The sequence below is a fragment of the Hemitrygon akajei genome, chromosome 27 (genome assembly GCF_048418815.1).
Source record: "Hemitrygon akajei chromosome 27, sHemAka1.3, whole genome shotgun sequence".
NCBI lineage: Eukaryota > Metazoa > Chordata > Chondrichthyes > Myliobatiformes > Dasyatidae > Hemitrygon > Hemitrygon akajei.
This window is the reverse complement of record NC_133150.1, coordinates 33,057,576-33,075,396: the sequence shown is the minus strand read 5'-3', so window position 1 is coordinate 33,075,396 and position 17,821 is coordinate 33,057,576. Positions and strand designations below refer to the sequence as shown.

Below are 17,821 nucleotides of genomic sequence, written 5' to 3'. Positions count from 1 at the left end.
CTCACACACACACTATCTCTCTCTTCCTTCTTGCCTAGTTCCTCCTTCACAGTTCCATCACCTGATCTCCCTCCATCCATCGTCTTATACACTCCCGTATTTCAAACTCCACCCTCCTCAATGTTCTCCCTCTCCCAGTGATCTTCTGAGGCACTTGCATCAACGAAGAAAATGTGTGTCAGTGTCACATAGTTTATGTGGATCTATTTCTCCAGCTAGCGAAAGTGAGACCGAGAGAATCTAATCTTAATTTAAATATGAAGGAAACCGGGAAGCAGTTTGTCTTCCATTGCGGGTACTTACTGCCCGTTATGCGGCTGGGGTTTAGAGCAGCAATGAGGGTCCTCCAACTCATTCTGTCCCTGGTCATCTTCCCTATTGTTCCCCAGGTGTGGTTCAGGGCCCTCATTTCTGCCTCTACAGTACGGCACCAAGTTGTCCTTGGTCTCCCACGTTTGATTCAGGGGTCCAAGGAACTACTGTCTTGATGATAGAGCTGGCCTCTCTTCTCATCACATTCTCAATCCATCTCCAATGTTTCCTCATGATGATTGTGGCCATATCCTCTTGATGACACTGAGGGAGCAGGGCGTGGTTGGAGATCTTTCTTGGCCAGAAAATAAGGAGGATCTTCTGGAGGCTCGTGTTGTGGAATGATGACAGCTTGGCAAGGTCACTCTTTGACCCGTATAAGAGTGTGGACAGAACACAGCTCTGGTACTGCTTCACATTGGCATGGACACTGCACTTAAAAGACAAATATCTGCCTCAGATGATGATCAGGTCAAATACAAAGGTGATTATTTTTTATTAGTTAAGACTGAAAAGAGATAGGAAACAATGTCAAACACAAGAGATTCTACAGGTGCTGGAAATCCAGGAACGCATACAAAATGCTGGAGGAAATCCACAAGTGAGGCAGTGTCTGTGGAGAGGAATGAACAGTTGACATTTCAGGCCAAGACCCTTCATCAGGGTCTTGTTCTGAAATGAATCGAGTCTAAGTGAAAGTTAAAGTAAAATTTATTCTCTGGCCAACCCACATCTCGTATATTCCCTAGATATTATGGATCTGGCCTGAGTGAGGGTATTCTTAACAGGGTAGAGGTTTGAATGAAGGAGCAGGGGGCTTTTAAAACCTCTCGACCACCTATTGGATTGGTGCTTGTTCTTGAAGTAATGCTCACCACTTCCCTAATAACTTTGAGATTCATTTTCTTGCAGGTATTTACAGGAAAATAAAAAAAACAGTAGATTTTATGAAGAATTATACATGAACGAAGACTCAAAACCAATCAAAGTGCAAAAGAAGATAAATTGTGGAAATGTTAATAATAATACTGAGAACACTATATAAAGATTAATACGTGGCTGAGAGGATGGTGCAGGAGGGAGGGCTTCAGGTTTGTAGATAATTGGGCTTTGTTCCAGGGAAGATGGGTTCTGTTCCGAAGGGACGGTTTACACCTGAACTGGAGTGGTACTAACATTCTTGCAGGGAAGTTTGCTAGTGCTTCTTGGGGGGCTTTAAACTAAATTTGCAGGGGGCGGGGATCCAGAATGTGAGAGAGGATAGCGAGAGGAAGAATAAAGGACAGGTGGGGACTACACAGTTCCGGAATATTAAGTGTGTAGTTGAGAAAGGTGAGGCGGAACAAGTGATAAGGAGGACACATGTACAGAGGGATGGTCTGACGGAACATGGAGTTAAATGTGTTGAAAGAATAAGTAAATTTAGGAAGGACAACAAAATTCTAGGGGCGTATAGCCCGATGGGAGTTCGGGGAGCTGGGTTAAGCACAATAGGCAGAGATTCAAACAGAGAGAGGAGAAATGGGCTAAAAATTCTATATCTGAATGCACGAAGTGTCAGAAATAAGGCGGATGAGCTTGAAGCCCAGGTGCGAATGGGTAACTATGATGTTGTTGGGATAACGGAGACATGGCTGCAGGGAGATCAGACCTGGGAAATGAATGTTCAAGGGTATACGTGCTATCGTAGGGACAGAAATGTGGGCAGAGGGGGTGGGGTGGCCCTGTTGGTGAGGAATGAGATTCAGTCCTTTGCAAGGGGGGATATAGGGTCAGGAGAAGTAGAGTCTGTGTGGATAGAACTGAGGAACAGTAAGGGCAAAAGGACCCAAATGGGTGCTGTCTACAGGCCACCAAACAGTAGCATGGATACTGGGTGCAAGTTAAATAGGGAGTTAACATTGGCATGTGGCAAAGGTAATGTCACAGTAGTTATGGGGGATTTCAACATGCAGGTGAACTGGGAGAATCAGGTTGGTGCTGGACCACAGGATAGGGAGTTTGTAGACTGCCTATGGGATGCATTCTTGGAACAGCTTGTACGAGAGCCGACTAGGGACAAGACTATTCTGGATTTAGTGTTATGTAATGAACAGGATTTGATAAGCGATCTTGCAGTAAGGGAGCCATTAGGAGGTAGTGATCATAATATGATAAGTTTTTATCTGCAATTTGAGAAGGATAAGGGCAGCTCGGAGGTGTCAGTGTTGCATTTGAACAGGGGAAACTATGGAGCCATGAGGGAGGAGCTGGCCAAAGTTGACTGGACGGATAGCCTAGCAGAAAAGACAGTGGAACAGCAATGGCAGGTATTCTTGGGAATAATGCACAAGGTGCAAAATCAGTTCATCCCCCAGAGAAGGAAGAATTCAAAGGGGGGAAATGGGCCACAGTGGTTGACAAAGGAAGTCAGAGATTGCATAGCATTAAAAAAAAGGAAGTATGACAGAGCTAAGGAGAGTGGGAGGACAGATGATTGGGAAGTTTTTAAGGAACAACAGAACTTAACTAAAAAGACAATACGGGGAGAAAAAATGAGGTACGAACACAAGCTAGCTAGGAATATAAAGGAAGATAGCAAAAGCTTTTTTAGGTATGTGAAGAGAAAGAAGATAGTTAAGAACAATGTTGGGCCCTTGAAGAATGAATTAGGTGAAATTGTTATGGGAAACAGAAGAATGGCAGAAGAATTTAATGAGTACTTTAGATCTGTTTTCACTAAGGAAGACACAAGCAATCTCCCAGATGTATGGATGGGCCAAGGACATAGGGTAACAGAGGAAATGAAACAGATTGACATTAGGAAGGAAACGGTGTTGAGAAGACTGATGAGACTGAAGGCTGACAAATCCCCAGGTCCAGATGGTCTGCATCCTAGGGTACTAAAGGAGGTGGCCCTGGAAATTGTGGATGCATTGGTAATCATTTTTCAATGTTCCTTAGATTCAGGATCAGTTCCTGAGGATTGGAGAATGGCTAATGCTATCCCACTTTTTAAGAAAGGAGGGAGAGAGAAAACAGAGAACTATCGACCTGTCAGCCTGACATCGGTGGTGGGGAAGATGCTAGAGTCCATTATTAAGGATGAAATAGTGGCATATCTAGATAGCAGTGATAGGATTGGGCTGAGCCAGCACGGATTTACCAAGGGTAAATCATGCTTGACTAATCTGTTGGAGTTTTTCGAGGATGTAACCAGGAAGTTAGACGGGGGAGATCCAGTGGATGTAGTGTACCTGGATTTTCAGAAGGCATTTGATAAGGTCCCACATAGGAGATTGGTGGGTAAAATCAAAGATCAGGGCATCGGGGGAAAGATATTGACATGGATAGAAAACTGGTTGGCAGATAGAAAGCAAAGGGTAGCGGTGAATGGGTGTTTCTCGGAATGGCAGGTGGTGACTAATGGGGTGCCACAGGGCTCGGTATTGGGTCCACAGCTGTTTACAATTTACGTCAATGATTTGGATGAAGGCATTGAAAATAACATCAGCAAATTTGCTGATGATACTAAGCTGGGTGGCAGTGTGACATGTGATGAGGATGTTAGGAGAATTCAGGGTGACTTGGATAGGCTGGGTGAGTGGGCAGATACTTGGCAGATGACGTTTTATGTGAGTAAGTGTGAGGTTATCCACTTTGGGAGTAAGAACAGGAAGGCAGATTATTATCTGAACGGTGTAGAGTTAGGTAAGGGAGAAATACAAAGAGATCTAGGAGTCCTTGTTCATCAGTCACTGAAGGTGAATGAGCAAGTGCAGCAGGCAGTGAAGACGGCTAATGGAATGTTGGCCTTTATTACAAAGGGAATTGAGTACAAGAGCAAGGAAATCCTCTTGCATTTGTACAGAGTCCTGGTGAGACCACACCTGGAGTATTGTGTACAGTTATGGTCTCCAGGGTTAAGGAAGGACATCCTGGCTGTAGAGGAAGTGCAGCGTAGATTCACGAGGTTAAGTCCTGGGATGTCTGGACTGTCTTACACAGAGAGGTTAGAGAGACTGGGCTTGTACACGCTGGAATTAAGGAGATTGAGAGGAGATCTGATTAAAACATATAAGATTATTAAGGGATTGGACAAGATAGAGGCAGGAAATATGTTCCAGATGCTGGGAGAGTCCAGTACCAGAGGGCATGGTTTGAGAATAAGGGGTAGGTCATTTAGGACAGAGTTAAGGAAAAACAACTTCTCCCAGAGAGTTGTGGGGGTCTGGAATGCACTGCCTCGGAAGGCAGTGGAGGCCAATTCTCTGGATGCTTTCAAGAAGGAGCTAGATAGGTATCTTATGGATAGGAGAATCAAGGGATATGGGGACAAGGCAGGAACTGGGTATTGATAGTAGACGATCAGCCATGATCTCAAAATGGCGGTGCAGGCTCGAAGGGCCGAATGGTCTACTTCTGCACCTATTGTCTATTGTCTATAACATGAGTTGTAAAAAGTCCTTAAATGTGAATCTGTAGGTTGTGGTGAGTGAAGTTACCCATTCCAGTTTAGGAGCCTGACGGCTGAATTTGAATGAGAGATTAACCATCATCTGATTGCAATAGGGATGGAGGAACTGAGAAAGAAAGGTGTTTCAAGGCAGTAAAGGGGATTAGAAGAGGAGAGAAAGTCTGGTTATGTGCACAATGCCAATCTCTTAATCAATATTACTGATAAAGATTGTGTACCTGGTCTGAATCTCATTTCTGCTTATAGGAACTGCTTTCTTTACCCCACTTCGCAAAGTACTGGGATGTAGCATGATAGCCATTAAACAAACAACGAGCATACTTTCGATAGCCACAGAAATCTTGTTTTCAGTACCTGGAAGGGATACTCTTTGCTCAGTTTCCTTAACTCACAGTAGACACAGGAAAACTAATTATTCCATTGGTCATATCAGATCGCTAACCCCAAACCAGGATGGCTTTTTGAACTTATTTGGGAACAAATTAGATGGATTGTTGTGAAGATACTAACAATGTACGAGGGGTGATTGATAAGTTCATGGCCTAAGGTAGAAGAAGTCAGTTTTAGAAAACCTAGCACATTTATTTTTCAACATAGTCCCCTCCTACGTGTAGACACTTAGTCCAGTGGTCGTGGAGCACCCTTCTTTGTAGAAGTGGTCCATGACAGGGGTGAATGATAAGTTTGTGGCCTAAGGTAGAAGGAGATGAGTTACACAGCTCTCGTTAAATGCACGTGCATTTCAACTCTTTAAGTGAAAATGCAGAAAGTTTGAAGTTAATAACTCATCTCCTTCTACCTTAGGCCACAAACTTATCAATCACCCCTGCTGTGGACCACTTCTGGAGGTCCAAGACGCCGACTTCTATAATGAAGGGATCCGTATGCTTCACGACCACTGGACTAAGTGTGTAAACGTAGGAAGATTAAATGTGCTGGCTTTTCTAAAATTGACTCCTTCTACCTTAGGCCACGAACTTGTCAATCACCCCTTGTATAACCAAATCCAACGTACCTTTAAAATGACTGAGTACTTTCCTGACAAAGTCATAAAACTTTTTTTCTGAGATAAACCAGATGAAATTCCACAGCTTTTTCTTGTAACATTTCAGATCACAGATTGCCTTAGGATAGACATGAATAATTCTGTCAGGTTCAAGCAGCGTGGATCTTTGAGTTGGAGCAACAAGGGGATGCTTATTTGAAGGCATCTCAGTCACATTTTCAGAAGTTGTGATTTTCTAGTTTAAGTTTTTGCAAAACCAAATGTTAATTAAGAAAATCAAGGCGTTTTCCCTAAGGTCCATGAGCAGTTACTGTTGTAACGTGGGACGCACAAAAGCCAATTTAACGCAGTAAACTCCCACAGGTAGTTCAATGACTGAAAGATGCTAGAGGGACTCAGAAAGCCATATTTCAGTTAAGACCTGTCCAGATGAAGGATCATGACCTCAATCATCAACTGTCCATTTCCCTCCATAAAAGTGGCCTAACCCAGCTTCTGGATTGCTGCACTTGTAGCCTCCTGTGCCTCCCCTTCTACAGTGAAGAGGAAATGTCCAGATAACTTACTTTTCATTGTAAAGGTAAAGATAAGAACTAGCTAGGTCACTGTAAAGAACTCCTCAGCTCTGTCAAAACCACGTTCCCTAAGTGCTGCTTTGGGTGTGCCAGCTTAGAGTTTCATAGTTGCCTGTCTTGAGTGAGACTTAAATCCACAACCTCCAGCCACATGCAGAAGTGTGACCCGTTCACCCATGGTGTGAGTGACGCCACTGAACTGGGAGGGCTGGCCGTGGATTAAAAACAGTGAGCATAGTTTTCAAAAATGTTGGTGATAAAGAAAGGAAGTACACTACCTTATAGAACAATAATTACTGTACAGTGCACTAACCCTGTCAGAAGGTTAAGTTTAGTGCAGTCCATGGAGTGGGTGTCTTGAGAATGCAGCAATGATTTTGTTAATGGTGCCAACAATGATTTGTTACTCCATAAGTAATCCTGTAAATTAACCTGCCCCATTTCTCTCAGTCATGTGACTGGTGTTCATCCAGCAGTGATGTCACTTGAGGATTAATGCCCTTGAATTCAGTTCAACCAATGTGAGGATTATGGAGTATGCCAACTTCTTTTGTATTATCAGCAGTCCAAGCTAGCTACTGCAGAACATAACCCTGGTGTGAACAATTGTGGCAAGTCAGATATACAGAGACTCTGCAGATGCTGGAAATCCGGAGTAACAACGAACATAATGCTGGAGGAACTCAGCAGGTCAGGCAGTCTGTGTGGAAAGGAATGAACCATTGACATCTCGTGGCAAGACCTGATGAAGGCCATGTGTTATTCATATATACATAATGTCTTTTGCTATTTTATCCAGAATTATTCTATGGTACAGCAAAGAATGAGACCATTTAGACCATCACCTTGGAGAAAAAAACCTGTTTAATTAATACCAAATGCCCTGCCGATTTTTCTCCACCAAGCAATTATCTTATTTCTTTTTGAAAAGTATTATTGAATGCAGTCCTTCCAATTTTTCAAATGGCACATGCCAGATTTAAAGAGTATTGGAACTTTCTACTTATCCTCTCAGGTTCTCAAGATTTTAACTCTGCTTCCTACGGTTTCCATTTTCTGTGGCTTCTCTTTTTATAAAGATAATGATTAGTTTTATTTGTTACATGTATATTGAAACATGCAGTGAAATGCGTTGTTCGCATCAAATCAAATCAGTGAGGACTGTGCTAGGGCAGCCTGCAAGTGCTGTCACTCTTCCACTGCTAAAATGTTAATGTAATGCTACTGCGACACTGTAATTTCCTTTGGGATCAATGAAGTATCTATCTAACATAGCATGCCAATAACATACTAACACCAACCCCTACGTCTTCGCAATGTGGCAGGAAACCCAGGCACCCAGAAGAAACCCAAACTGTCACAGAGAGAATGGACAAGCTCCTTAGGGGCAGGTGCAGTAATTGAACCCCAATTTTACAGCTGTTGCTGTGTTTTACTCAGTTGCTACACTGTGGAAGGTCCCAAAGCTATTTCACAGGAGAATTATCAAGGCAAAGCTTGGTACTGACCCTTGCAGCTGCTACTGTGAAGGGGAAGATTCTAAGGAGTGTTTTACGAAAGCAGTGGGGCGCATGAAGTTCAGAGAGTTGATCTGAGAATCTTGGTACTAGGCAGCTAAAGGCCATCAGAGGGGCAAATTTACTATCACAGGTTTGTGAGCACAGTAATGTCTTCTATGGCACAAGAGAAAGATTACTGAAGTAGATAGGAGATCGCAAATTAGTGTGAATTTATCAATCCTGCATTCTGAATGCAGGTCCAAAGGAACATTATTTGGCGAATCAACCCTATATTTCCATCTCCCACAGCTGCTCCCAATGGGACTAAACAACCAATCTGTAAGAGATAGCCCACAAGGTTCTAGAAAATGAGTCAATCCCAGTGGAATAGAGCCAGGTGGAATTCATTAAGCACTGGGATACGGGAAAACGATGGAGAATATTTGCGTTGTGTGGATGGAGGAAGGGAGGGCTGGAAAAAGAGCAGGTTATTACTAAAAGCACCCACACCTCTGAAACCCTCCCTCTTCCTTACTAGCAACCCACTGACAAGCTCTCAGCTCCAGTGCTACAAATAACCAGTCTTGTTATTCCCCATGGCGCGACTTGCTGTGCAGGGAAAGGCCAAATCATGGCAGGGGACAGACTTTCGTTGGAGGCACTGGAGGGCAGATGCAACATGTCTCTAGCTGCAAATGTCACACAAAAGGAGAACCATTAATCACTGGTCTTTAAAAAAAATCAGCAATTCATCCCAGATAGCTATCTTATAAAAGAGGCCATGGAGCTGAGAGCCCAATGACAGTCTTATGAAACTGGTATTTGTTTTGTTTCTGAATGGATTAACATCTTCTTAATAATAATCTGCAAAATTACAGTTGATCTCCCTATTGAGGATGAATATATCATTCTGTACAAAGTTACGGTGAAGCAGACATCTTAAGGTATGACATATAAATTATAATACATCATTTTCAATATCCAAGATAATGTATAAACTACAATATATGCTCACTACAGCAACACATATCCTAAAATTGAAATGATACAGAGAAGATTAGCATGGCCCCCTGTGCATGCAAATATGAGAAGTGCTCTAAATATTTTGGGTTCAACTCCCGCCACTGTTTGTGAGGAATTTGTATGTTCTCCCCAAGACCGTGTGGGTTCCTCTAGGAGCTCTGGTTTCCTCCCACATTCCAAATATGTACAGTATAGTAGGTTAATCGGTCAAATAGGTGTAATTGGACTTGTGGGCCTTTAACTCAGTCAGTATTTAACCTCACATGTTATTTTAGATATGGCCCTTGTGGCTAAAGGGATCAGGGGGTTTGGAGAGAAAGCAGGTACAGGGTTCTGAGTTGGATGATCAGCCATGATCATACTGAATGGCAGTGCAGGCTCGAAGGGCCGAATGGCCTACTCCTGCACCTATTTTCTATGTTTTCTATGTTTAGGAACGTGCAACATAGGAGAAATTTAAGATTAGATTAAGTGAAGCCATTGCTTGCATAATTACAAGCAAAGCACGCAAAATGTAGGAGGAACTCAGCAGGTGAGGCAGCATCTATAGAAATTCATAAAGAGTCAACGTTTTGGACCGAGGACTTGCATGACTATCTGACTCACCTGTTGGTGGGGAGTTAACATGGGGCAAAGTGTGAGTTAGACAGAGTTTGCAGAGGGTGGAATTGGAGGCAGGCTGTTTGATTTCTCATCAGGAGTTGACACTGTGTTAATCATCTCTTTGAAAGGATTGAACAAATAAGAGAAGGAATGATCTGTAACTTTAAGCATTGTTTGTCCATGTGCAAAAGAATCAATGAATGAACTTCCAAAAAATAGCAAGTGATTCTGGATTGATTTGGTATCCTTAAGAAAGAGTGAGATATCTGTTGAGATAACCTTGTCATGAGGTTTGGAGGCTTGTGGCTAGAGTCAGGATCTTATGCTTTGACTCTTGGTGGGTTCACTCATACCAAACAGGTCAAAGGGTAGAGGCCAGACTAACAGTGATCCACTGGTCCTCCAGGTTTGGGGTTCAGCTCAGGGCTAACAATCCTGACTGGTCAAAGATGAATTGTTGTGGAAACAGCAGTGAAGAACCCTTTTATATCTGTGTGCAATGGTATAGGCAGACAGTAAGGAGATCTTTACTGGCATAATGAGCAGTACGTAAGTAAGTAATGTATTTTATGTTCACATATCAATTAAAAGTACTTTACAGCTGTTGAAGTACTTTGAAAGTGTAAAATAATTCATTGACCAATTAATATTTGCACAATAAGTCCCCACAAACAGTATTATTATGATGACCAGATCTTCCAAAGAAAATACTGTTGAGGATCATTAAATCATGAAACACAGGTTATAAATGCTCTAGTTAGATTAGGCTGTTACGGAACTAAAATGAGTAAATGGGATGAGCTAAGATCTAATTGAATAGTAGAATGTTTAAAAGGCTGGAAGGACTCATTTTGTTTCTATTTCATCTTCTGTTCCATTCAATTGAAAGTGCTACAGTTTTACAAAAATGAGCTATTTTTGACCTCTAAGTGTAGCTGGTAAAGCAAAGACGTTATTAATGCAGTGCATGGCTCAGAAACACTAATAATGGTTACTTACTAATCCCAGTTTATAAATTGTTTATGTGCAGCTATTAATGATGTATAATTATGCTGCTTTTTGTCCAAATCAAAATGGTTGTTGGCAAAAGTAATTTGCACATTATAAGTACTAGTGACGGGATAGATGTTAGAAAATGTGCTTGGTGTTTTTAAATCCCTCGCGCATGAACTCAACACTGCGAGGCAGCGCAACCTGTGTTAGAATAATTTATTTTGATTCTCTGTGTTTCATTGTTTTGGGTACATAAGCTACATGCTTGGTATAAAACTACAACAACGTTTATTTAAATAGTGCCTTTTAGAGTCCCAAGATACGTCCTTGGAGCTTTAACAAGCAAAAAATCAGACCTTGAGCGACAGAAGGAGGCAAAAGAACAGATGACAAAGAAGTTGGAGAAAGAACTGGGTTTTGAAGGAAGAGAGGTGGGAATCTGTAGAGAGGGAATTCCAGAGCTGTTGGGCTCTGCAGTACCAGGAGCCAGACAGCTGTTATGTATGATACAAGAAAAAGAGTTATTTCTAAAGATCAGATTGAAGGTGATTGGCAGAAGGACTAGAGGCAACTCAGAGAAGCTTTTTTAGCACACTGAGTTGTGAGGATGTGGAGCAGGTCCAATAATAATTTTCACAAGGGAATTATTTGAAAATGAAAATGTACAGAATTGTTAGAACAGAGTGGGGAAGTCAGATCTATCCTTGTCACAATGGGCTGAATGGCCTCAATCTGTACTGCATCATCGAGTAAATCCAACAGACATGTGATTAATGTTAGCAAGTATGTATTATAGTTTCATCTAGTACGATATTGGACTATCACCCACCCGAGCAGTAATGTTTAATTAATTTATGGACCAGTAGCTCAAGGTTAAATATAAATTGCAATTAAAAAGTAAGGGCAGTAAGAGGACACAACTAATGGAAAAGAAGGTCAATAAGGTCAAATCTGATCCACCCCGTACTGAGGTGTAGGACAAGGCAGAGAGGAAAAGCATCACAAAATTTATGGTTTTATTCTGCAAATGAATGTAATATGATGGAGACTTGGAAGTGAGCTGCAAAAAGTAATCAAAAGCTTGATATATTTGGAAATAGATATACAAGAGTGAATTAGAGAATGGGATCTAATCGAAGACCTTAGTTGATTTATTTTTAACACATAAGACACTTGGAGATGAATTGTTGGTTGGTTAATCTAAATGAGGAAGATAAAAATTTAGAATACTGATACCAAGTATAGTCCCTTTTTTTCTACTCGGGCCTCCATGACCTTTTCACCTACTGAAAACTAACTTGTTTTCTCCCTCCCAGTTCCGACAAAGATCTGAACTATTAACTGCTTCTCTTACCACACCTGCTGAGTGCTTCCACTATTTTCGATCTTCACTTCAGACTTTCAGCATCTGCACTTTTTTGTTGATTCACAGATACCAAGGGGTTCTGAACTAGAAGCTAATTGAGGAATTCAGGAGGTCTGGGAGTTATTTACAGGTTGGAATCTAACTGATGATGGGCTTAACAAATGTAATTTTGCAAACTCACAAATAAATTACAGAATGGAATCTAACCAAAAGATATGCTTGATTTTATATGGAAGAATAAATACCCAAAAGCAAGGTTCTAATCAAAAACAAAGAATGAGAAGACTATGCAGCTCTTCAGACCTCCTCTGCTTTTTGATAAGATCATAGTAGATGTTGTGCCAGTATACAATTTGCCATATTCTCTCCTTCCTGAATTGTCAAAAAAAATGTATCCTTCAGCCTTCTATGTACTTGATATGACAGATACAATAGCAGCATTTAAGAGGCCAATGACATGAAGGTTTGTGGTGTTGGGGATAGTGTAGAAGGTTGCTGGTAGCTGTAGGTTACAGCGGGACATTGACGGGATACAGAGCTGGGCTGGGAAGTGGCAGATGGAGTTCAGCCTGGTAAAGGGTGAAGTGATTCACTTTGGAAGGTTGAGTTTGAGAGTGGAATGCAGGGTTTATAGCAGTGTAGAGGAACAGAGGGATCTTTGGTCCACGCACACAGATCCTTCAAATTTGCCATGCAAATTGATAGGGTTGTTAAGATAGGGTTGATAAGAAGGTGCATGATATTTTTGGCCTTCACTGGTCAGGGTTTGATTTCATGAGCTGTGAAATAATATTACAGCTCTGTGTTGCATGTGGACCACACTTGAAATATTGTGTTCAGTTCTGGTTGCCTTAGTATAGGAATGATATGGAAGCTTAAAAACGGTTCTGAGAATATTTACCAGAATGTTACCCCTCCCCTCTTCTTCTATTCCCTATTCCGGTCTCTTACCTCTGGTCACCTGTCAATCACTTCTCCTGGGTCCTCTCACCTTCCCTTTCTCCTATGGTCCACTCTCATCTCCCATCAGATTCCTTCCTCTCCAGATCTTTACCTTTCCCACCCCACCTGGCTTCACCTGTCACCTTCCAGCTATCCTCCTTCTCCTCTCCCCGCCTTTTTATTTTTCCCCCTTCCTTTCCAGTCCTGATGAAGGGTCTCAGCCTGAAACAACGACTTGTTTATTCATTTCCAAAGATGCTGTTTGACCTGCTGAGTTCCCGCAGCACTTTGTGTGCGTTGCAAGAATATTGCCTGGATTGGAGAGCAGGTCTTATGAGGATAGGTTGAACGAGCAAGGGCTTTTCTCTTTGGAGTAAAAAAGGATGAGAATCAACTTGTACAAGGTGATAAGAGGCATAGATCAGGTAGACAGCTAGAGACTATTTGCCAGGACTGCAATCGCTAATACCAGGAGGCATAATTTTAAGGTTATTGGAGGAATATATAGGGGGAGTTATTGGAGGAATATATAGGGGGAATATCAAAGGTAATTTTTTTTTTACAGAGAGTGGCAAGTCCATGGAATAATCTGACCACGGTGCTGGGAGAGGCAGATACATTAGGGACATTTAAGAGACTCTTAGATATGCCCATGGATGATAGAAAAATGGAGGGCTCTGTGGGAGTGAAGGGTTAGATTGATCTTCGAGTAGGTTTAATGTTTGTCACGATATTGAGGATAGAAGAGCCTGTACTGTGCTATAATGTTCTATATTCTATGCTTTTAGATATGTGGTGGAATATGAATCGTGTGCAGAGAGGAAAGATTTAATTGAATTTGACGTTGTGTTCAGCAGGGACATGATGGACCAAAAGGCCTGCTTTTGTGTTGCGTTGTTCCACATTTTATACTTGGCAAATGAGCATGTACAGTTCTTAGAGATGGAGATATTTATGTACACAATGGTGATTACTCAGGGGTTCCCAACCTGGGTCCATGGACTGCTCGGTTGGTAGGGGTCCATGGCATAAAAAGGGTTGGGAGCCCCTGGTCAAGAGTGAGTTCCAGGCTAAAACCTATAGGAAGGGTTTGTTCCTTTATTATAATGTGGTAAAGCTACTAGTAATTGAGTTAATAGTTAACAGTGTGGGAGATGGAAAGTGGAGAGAAGTTGTAGAGACTAGTAGAAGATCTGAAGAGCAAACAAGTGTGGGAGGCAGGTGGGTGATTAATATCAGACAGAAAGAACATGTAATACCATTATGGATACCAGTAAAGAAGAGAAGAGACCAACATTATAAAGTATGTCAATAATTTGGAAAATGTTCATGGAAATGAAAGAACACTGGAATATGAAAGAGAAATGCCTGTAGTAGCAGGAGTGATGCAAGTACAGGTTAATATTACTGACACATACAAAATGCTAGAGAAACCCAGCAGGTCAGACAGCATCCATGGAGAGGAATAAACAGTGAACATTTTGGGCCAAGACCATTCGTCAAGACTTATGAAGGGTCTCAGCTCAAAATGTTGACGGTTTATTCCTCTCTACAGATGCTGCCTAACCTGCTGAGTTCCCACAGCATTTTATGTGTGTCACTCTGGATTTCCAGCACCTGCAGAATCTCTTGTGTTTATGTTTCAGATAACACTGACACCTTGAAATTGCATGATCACAATGTAGTGTCACTTATACACCAGCTTATTTCATTCAGTGAACGACAAAATTTGCAGAACATTTTGTTATGTTGCTAGTCACCACAACTTCTATGCAATACCAGTATTTGTGAAGCAAAATTCAGGTAGGCGGGCAATTTGTCTTGGTAGTTTTGGTTAAGGGAATGACCAAGACATTGCATTAGATTTAAGTCCATTTACCCAGATGATTGATGCTGACTTTCATTTCTGTACAAGCCTTTGTTTGCTTTTCCAATTCTACCCTGCTGGTGTATTCTTCTCATTATCTTTCTCATATGAATCCTTTACTTTCGGTATAAAAATCAAAACTACCAGAAATGTTCAACAGGCTAGGAGAGAGAAGGTAAATTAACATTTCAGGCCAATATGGTTGTCAGTTTGACTTTCTAACCACACTCAGGGTGAAAAGATTTCCCCTAATTTCCTTAATTTTCTTATTTACCCTTTCATAGGCAAAGCAGGATTTTATTGATGACCCCTAATTGCCTCTGAACTGATAACGAAGTTAAAAATCACCCACACTGGAGGAGAGGAGCTGTATTCAGTCAGGACCTGTCACAAGTAAACCAGCTGGGTTTAGTAATGGAGACACAAGTGATTGCAGATGCTGGAATCTGGAGATTGAGAATAATTTTGTTGTTTCATAGTTAAACATTACTGAGAAGAGTTACAATTCTAATCTCACTTAATTAGTTCAATTTAAATGCCTTGACTGCCATTGTGAGATTGAAACTTATGTTTCTGGATCACTGGTCCAGAACTCTATTTGCTAATCTCAATTGAATTCATTATTTACTAGTCCAAAGTTTGGTTCCCTAACTTTGCGCTCCCGTTAAATACTCTCTATATGCACCCCACTATATTACTGCAAGTTCTAACAGCCTCATTCTTAAATAAGTTGCCCCTTAGCCTAGTCTTTTATAGAATTCTCAGCCTATCCCGTCTTTCCAGTTATACAAGGGGTGATTGATAAATTCGTGGACTAAGGTAGAAGGAGGTCAATTTTAGAAAACCGAGCACATTTATTTTTCAACATAGTCCCCTCCTACATGTACACACTTAGTCCAGCGGTCGTGCAGCATACGGATCCCTTCTTTGTCGAAGTGGTCCACAGCAGGGGTGATTGATAAGTTTGTGGCCTAAGGTAGAAGGAGATGAGTTATTAACTTCAAACTTTCTGCATTATCACTCAGAGTTGAACTGCACGCCCATGTAACGAGAGCATCTTGGACCTCCAGGTGGTCCACAGCAGGGGCGATTAATAAGTTCATGGCCTGCGGTAGAAGGAGATGAGTTATACAGCTCTTATTACATACACTTGCAGTTCAACTCTTTGAGTGAAAATGCAGAAAGTTTGAATTTAATAACTCATCTCCTTCTACCTTAGACCATAAACTTATCAATCACCCCTCATATGTCTCATTGTATTTGTATTATCATTCTAAACTTCACTCACCTCAACACTGAACAGATTTCATAACCTGTGGACTCATTTTCAAGGACTCTACAACACATGTTCACAATTTTATTTACTTATTAATTATTAGTTTTCTTTTGTATCTGCACATTGTCTTCTTTTGCACCTTCGTAAATTATCAGTCTTTGTGTGTAGTTTTTCATTGATTCTATTATACTTCTATTTCTTGCAAGCATTCAGATTACAACAACAAATCTTAGGGTAGTATATGGTGACATATACTTTGATAAATTTACTTTGAACTTCAAAAGAATCATGAGATGTAAAAGATCAACAGGTCCTGCCCTTATGGAGAGGCACGTTAGCAAAGTTATTACTGTGCCGGCAACCACTGACTGGGGTTCAATTCTCACCACTGCCTGTGAGTAGTTTGTCCATCCTTCCTGTGACCATCTGGGTTTCCTCTGAGTGCTCTGGTTTCCTCCCACATTCCTAAGTTGTATGGTTAGGGATACTGAGTTGTACTGTTCTCTGTTGTCTCTTGGTCCCTATCATAAGACCATAAGACATAAGAGTGGAATTAGGCCATTCAGCCCATCAAGTCTGCTCTGTCATTCCACTATGGCTGATTTATTATTCCCCTAAACCTCATTATCCTGTCTTCTCTCCGTAACCTTTGACACTCTGACTATTCAAGAACATATCAACCTCCAATTAAATATGCTCAATGACTTGGCCTCCACATCCACCTGTGGTGATAAATTCCACAGATTCACTATCCTCATTCTGAAGAAATTTCTCCTCATCTCTGTTCTAAATGGACATCCCTATATTCTGAGGCTGTGTCCTCTGCTACTAAATTCACCCACTATAAGAAACGTCTTCCCTACATCCACTGTATCCAACCCTTTCAATACTTGATAGTTTCAATAAGATCCCCCTCATTCTTATAAACTCCAGCGAGTATAGGCCCAGAGCCATCCAACGCTCCTTATACATTAACCCTTTCATTCCTGGAATCATGTCGTGTTGAGAAAGATACATGATTAAATTCCAAATGATTAAATTTAAATGTGGTTAAATTCCACATTGCTGCTTTTTAAAGTTACAGATAATTAAATTAATTAAACTGTTAATTGAACTAACGTGTAGTCCTGTTACCTGCTGGTGTTGTGCAGAGCACTCCAGATATGCAAATGACAAATAATCCGACACCAGGAACATCAGAATAGCACGGAATACCAAAAAAGATCCAGTATTTTCTGGCACACTAGACACTTGCCCACTTTGTTTTCATGTGCTGCCAAACCATCCCTTCCAGATAATCAATGCAAGCTGACACTTCACGTAGGATCAGGCTCAGCGAGCTGAATTAATTCCCCTTCAAACAGGCCAGAGTGAGCAGAGGGCACCGGGAGAAGTGTTTTGTTTTTGCAAGCATTAACAACATGATCCAGGCTAATTTGATCAAATGCAGTTTAGGTGACTCATAATCAACAAAAGCACTCTGTGTGGTCAACAGCAGATTATTCACAGAGTTTCACACTCTCACAAGATACAGGGATTTGAATGGAGGTGACATAAAGTACATGGGACACAAAATCCAGTTTATTTGATGAGCTGTTGATGCATTAAGCTTAATATTGTCATTTACAGGATGCCTTAAAAAGCTGTGTTCAATTATCCATTGTCGATGAACCAATGCTTTAATTGCTTTCTGTACTGGTGTTTATTTTCAGATAGCTGGAATTGCAACACAAGGGTTCTGATATCTGACTTGCACAGAATTAGACCCATCCAGGGTATTGTAAACAGTTTGGTCTCCATAATTGAAGAATTTAAGCACTACTGAACACAAAGGAGCAGATATACTAAAGAAAGAGAGGATACCTATTTCAATGAATTGAAAGGGCTGGAAAAGTTGTACCAA

General features: G+C 41.2%; 1 protein-coding gene and 1 pseudogene across 5 annotated transcripts in view; both read left to right on the top strand.

The window, feature by feature from the left end:
* Nucleotides 1–17,821, top strand: part of kcnd3 (potassium voltage-gated channel, Shal-related subfamily, member 3) — a 387,211-nt gene that overhangs the window by 209,309 nt on the left and 160,081 nt on the right. The window lies entirely within an intron of this gene.
* On the top strand, nt 8,856–8,954 carry LOC140717447 (U6 spliceosomal RNA; annotated as a pseudogene).